The sequence below is a fragment of the Pyrus communis genome, chromosome 4 (assembly GCF_963583255.1).
Source record: "Pyrus communis chromosome 4, drPyrComm1.1, whole genome shotgun sequence".
In the NCBI taxonomy this organism is placed as follows: domain Eukaryota; kingdom Viridiplantae; phylum Streptophyta; class Magnoliopsida; order Rosales; family Rosaceae; genus Pyrus; species Pyrus communis.
The window spans coordinates 12,050,800-12,056,799 of NC_084806.1; positions in this window are offsets into that span (position 1 = coordinate 12,050,800).

Sequence of the window (6,000 nt, forward strand, 5' to 3'; positions counted from 1 at the left end):
ACCCACTAACACGAATCATTGAATTTTAATACAATGGTTACAATTATTATAATTTTTAGAGGGGTTTATGTTTGTAACCGTTTGATTAAAATTCAACGGCTCATGTTAGTGGATCAGGAGAATCCTGATCTCCTGCTTAGGAGAGAATCCAATTCCGAATAAAAAAGGGTTGGTTGCAATTAAGGGCACTGTCGTCGAATCGGGATGTTTAAGAATGTAATTTTAAATGTCGGTAAATTCCATTTAATACTAAAGATTTAGAGTTCACAGGGTTTAAAGAATACAGACATAATTGGACGGTAAATTTTGTCTCAAGACAACATAAGAAACTTAAATATTACAACGATTCCCTCTTTGTTTTGATTTTTTTCTTTTCCTTTCTATTTTATGTATTATTTGGAGGTGGTGCTTGCTGACATCAGAAGGACGGAGACGGAAATTTTAAGCAGCAAATCAGAATTAGGGATTTCTGATTAAATTATTCTGGGCTTTGAGTATTGGTTTGGTAGTGGCTTTGAGTATTGGTTTTGGGAAGGAATATTCTTTCTCTGCCTTCTAGCTAGGTGAACGTTAAAACAACTATGGCAGGATATATGTACGATGAATGACCTTGATTTGTTGCAATGTAATTAAAGAGGGCATAAACTAATTGGTTGCATAATGGTTGACTCAAGTGGATGAATGATTCATTGTCACCTTATGTTGAAGTCAGATTAAACACACCTTAAGCCATCGGGTTAATATAGAGCCCTACGTCCTCAGGTTAGTAGGGCATGCCCTACCCCCAACAGTTGGGTAGCAAATCCTCTTATGAAATGACCTTTCAACTAAAAGATGAGTAAATTATTATTGTAATCGCATACGTGGTATTCTTATTTAATGGCAGAGCTAGAAAATTAAACTAGTAATACCACATATTTAGCTCTTAATCAATTTTCTAATAACATGAAATGCCTTAATCTGATCTTCATTTAACATGAAATGCTACAATTACGACTCACTAAGAAAAGTTTGCAAACTAAAGCATGTTTTAAGCCATTAAATAATTCAATTCCAAAAAAAAAAAAAAAAAAAAAAAAAAAAAAGTTTGCAAACTATAATTCCTAGTTGTTTATGAAAAAAATAGAAAAGTCCCCTTAAAGAATCAAGAGACGTTGTACGTGCTTATAAGAAGCTTGGTCATATTCATCATATTGTCATTTAGTTATATAGTGTAATTTCAACTTTTTTATAGTATCAAAGCAGGTTAATATACGTGTTGAGCCCACGGCCCATGTGCTCTCACGTTACGTAATTTGTGATGTCCATATGTTAAACTTAAATGATGCTGCACGTGAGGGGTCATATTGAAAGTATGAATCTCCATCGGAGAATTACGAACCTTGCATATCCTTATAAAGAGTTAGACTATTCTACATATTGACAATTGATTTTATGTGGAACTTTAATTCCCTTTAGTTTCATTTTATTGAAGTATTGGATGCATAGTGGAAATGTAAAAATAATATTTTTATTAATCTAATTCTTTTAATATAGAAAGAATATCATATTTTAGGTTGTTTTATTCACACTTTACATACTGTTGACTACACCTCATTTACTTAATACACCCTACATATATTTTTAAATTACAATTTACCTTAAGATACCTCAATTATTTTCTAATACTACCCTCACACTCCAAACTCTCCAATCTCCACCCCACATCAAACTCTATGTTGTTTACAAAAATTAAAAAAACAATTGTGCCTTCGTCACACAAACTCGTTTTCTTTGTTCCCCGACCTCCAACTAAATATATATCAATTTGAGTTTAGGTCAATGTAATCTCTTGCTGTGTATACATGTAAAAAATAGAACTTTAGATTTTCTTGTTTTTCAATTACCCCACTTCATAAGTTTATTGCATTATCAGTTTCTCGACCCGTTCTAAAAAGAAGCAAGCGTCTTGAAATCAAATGGGATTTTTTTTTCGCTCAAATGATATGATTAATAAGATTCTCAAACGGGTTAAGTCGTCCCATGGAAACCCTATACAAAGTTTGGGATTGTTCAATGTAATAGGAATAGAAGGTAATTTTATCACAGTACATTTTGGGTGCGCATTCAGAAAATATATATTTTAAAAAATAATCAAATGGGCCCTAAATAGCCATTTAATATTTTACATTTTTTCAGGGGTATTTAATATTATGGTGAGTGGCGTAGTCATGATTTTCAAATAATAGGATCATAATAGCGACCAACAAGTTTTATTGGTCTAGTTCGTCAAGCACCTAGTAGGCATTTGCCTACCATTGTTTGAATATCTCTGTAGTGGACTTGTGTGCCTACATAAATTAATGAGCATTGATTTCTTATAAAAACGGTTTGAGATTTAATCTTGAGATACCTTGTTATTGTATTTTACATCTTTGACTCACTTCTGTTGCAGGGTACCTCTACATACTATTATTGTCACATCCCGGTTCGGGCCCCCACCACATCCCGGGCTTGACTCCACTGTAGCACAATATTGTCCGCTTTGGGCCCTAACCACGCCCTCACAGTTTTGTTTTTGGGAACTCACACGAGAACTTCCCAATGGGTCACTCGTCCTGGGATTGCACTCGCGCGAACTCGCTTAACTTCGGAGTTCTTATGGAACCCGAAGCCAGTGAGCTCCCAAAAGGCTTCGTGCTAGGTAGAGATGAGAATATACATATAAGGCTTACATGATCCTCACCCCTGGGCGATGGGGATCTTACAATCCACCCCTCTTAGGGGCCTGACGTTCTCGTTGGCACACTTCCGCCCAAGGATTGGCTCTGATACCAAGTGTCACATCCCGGCCCGGGCCCCCACCACATCTCGGGCTCGACTCCACTATAGCACGATATTGTCCGTTTTGGGCCCTAACCACGCCCTCACGGTTTTGTTTCTGGGAACTCACACGAGAACTTCCCAGTGGGTCACTCGTCCTGGGATTGCTCTTGCGTGAACTCACTTAACTTCGAAGTTTTTACGGAACCCGAAGCCAGTAAGCTCCCAAAAGGCCTCGTGCTAGGTAGAGATGAGAATATACATATAAGGCTTACAGGATCCTCACCCTTGGGCGATGTGGGATCTTACAATTATTATAATATTTTTGGGAAACCGTCTACTTGTTTTACAGTAAGGGGTTACACTTTTCGAAAAGGTTTTACAGAACTTTATTTTCTGACCCACTCACCCTTGTTTTTCGCCCCTCCAGGATTTTAGTGACAGAGGTTTCGTGGTGACGAGGATTGCTGGTAAAAGCTGTCATGTATAAGACTTCTCCTTTCGGTATAAATGTCCGTGCTCTTCTTTTATTGCAATTTATTTATGCTCTGACATCACTTGTGTGATATGGGTTCACTCCCACTCATATGCACACTCTAAATTAGTCACTTTTAGGTTTTAATTTATTCACGTTTTCCACATCACTATACTTTATGGCTTCGTCACCTTCTAGTGTCAACATATGTTGAAAGTTTATGCCACCTGTCGAGGGTGGATGCAGTATACTGTGGAGCTATGTTAAAGACTGCTAAGGGTTTTCAACTAAAGTATTTCATCGAGCATGTGATGCACACAGAGTCGCACACAAGAAGAGAGAAAGAAAAAAAAGAAAACAAATATGATAGAAGAAAATAAAAGATGTAGGAGGATGACATAATTTAGTTTGTTTTAGCTGTTTACAAGGTCAAATACGATACACAAACAAATATATATGAGATTTTTGAAGTTGTTGAGGTCAAGGACAACCAATAACCCCATGATGACTCCCTTCTGATTATGGTGCTAATAACCCCATGCTGACTCCCTTTTGCAGAAAAATTTGAAACATTCAAGTGGGTACAAGAAGAAAACTCTACATGTTAGGCGAGCCGAACACCATATAAGTGTGATTATTCTAGCGGGCAGGAGAACATGATGTACACACCTGTTAGAGAACATGATGTACCCACCTGTTTTTTTTTTAATTTTTTAATTTATTATTATTTTTTTTTTTTGCAAATTTGCACGTCTAGTCTAGATACCAATCTCCAATTTGTCTAATTTGTAGTTACAAGTAGATCACATAACCTCATTTGCAATTTTTTCGTCTAATTTGCACGTCCATTCTTGTCAAATAGTTTTAAGGGATACTTTGGATGTGGCTCTTAGTCTCTAACACTCTTTGACTAAAACCTTAATAATATTAAAGGTTTGATCAAAGTCCATTGACTTTCTACACCTCATTATATTACTATTAATATTTATATTTTTATAGTTTTGACATTAATTGTTTGATATTTTATGAGATTTATAATCCTATGAATTTAAAATCCCTCGTTATAATACTATTAGAAACGGCTACAATAAAAAAAATTCAAACATTTTAATTGAATAAATGGAAAAAAACTATGTAACAATAAGAAATAATAAATGGAAAAAGAATGTATCCATAGTGTTAAAAAAAATTGGTACATTTCACATATAACAAAGTGGTACATTAATGAAGAAGAATGGGTACATTATAAATAAATTAGGGTTCAAATAAAAGATTAGAAAATTATGAGTACAAATGAAATTTTAAAAAATATGGGCGCAAAAAGAAATTAATACATGGGTACAAATTAAGGTTAAAATAAAATACTACAAATTTAAAAAAAGGTTGCAAATTAAAAGTGGGTACAAACTAAAAATATAAATATATGATACAAAGTTTAGCCATAAAGCATAAATATACCATATGTAATTTTTCTATCATTGATTAATTATACAATGTCACGTGACAGTAAACACATGGGCACAAATACAAATAAAACTTTAAAAAATATGGGCACAAAAAGAAATTAGTATATGCCTATATGGGTACAAAAACTGAAAAGAAAATTGGTACAAATTAAAAAAGGTTTGCAAATTAAAAATGGGTACAAACTAAAAATAAAAATATATGATAAAAAATTTAGCCATAAATATAAATATACTAATTGTAACATTTTTAACACTAATTGAATATTTTTAGGTAAAAATATTTTATTATTGAAATAATTAATGATGTTATTAATACCCAAAGACCATGATCAAAAATTGAAAAGGAATAAGGTTTTAATCAATAGAGTAGCAAAAGAAGGATGAGAGCCTAATTTCTCCTAGTTTTAATTACACCCTATTGTAAAAAGCAGCTCGAAATAACTTTAGTCATATATATATATATATATATATATATATATATATATATATACACACGGATAATGCTAAAGAGATTAAATTTGTAGACAAAATTTGCAATCTAAATGATGAGTCATCAATAAAAATGATCACGTTTAGAAACAGTTAAGTAATATGTCAATCATCAACTTCTATATCATTTAATTTTTAAAATTTTATATACAAATTTAATTTCAGTAGCATTACCCAATACATACATGTGTATTCATAAACATGCATGGCAGTTGACCAACCAATCCATCTTATTAAACCCACTGAGATTGAAGGACTTGAAAGGAAAGAAAGGCGCGTTTCGTTGGTTAACTTAACGTAGACAAAGGATATAAACTTGGGTGTGTGCTATGATTACAGTTTGTGTATTTTTGTAGACAAGTTTTGTTCTGATTGGTGAGTGCCATCATGACTTTACAGCCTACCCTCTAAATTTTGCATTATTTTAAGATTATACATACAGAGAAGCAAATTTTATTGCAAATGCCATTATTTCCACGGGGCATCACTGCAAAATCGCTTTAACGTGGGATGGATGTATTCGAAAACAAGCTACGAATGCTTATCTTGTATGACTCTAGAGGCATTGAGTGCCCCGGATTTTCTCTTTAATTTAATTCAAGCTTTTTTATTCCTCGAAAAAATATATCCTTGATGATTCTATATATTTTCTTGCCATAAGTTAGTATTGTCTTTACGACTTTGGTCTTTAGTCCTATTGTTAAAGGAGCAGTAACTAATCCCACATTGTTCTGATTTTGCTCCTAAAGAATGCTAAGGAGACGTGGT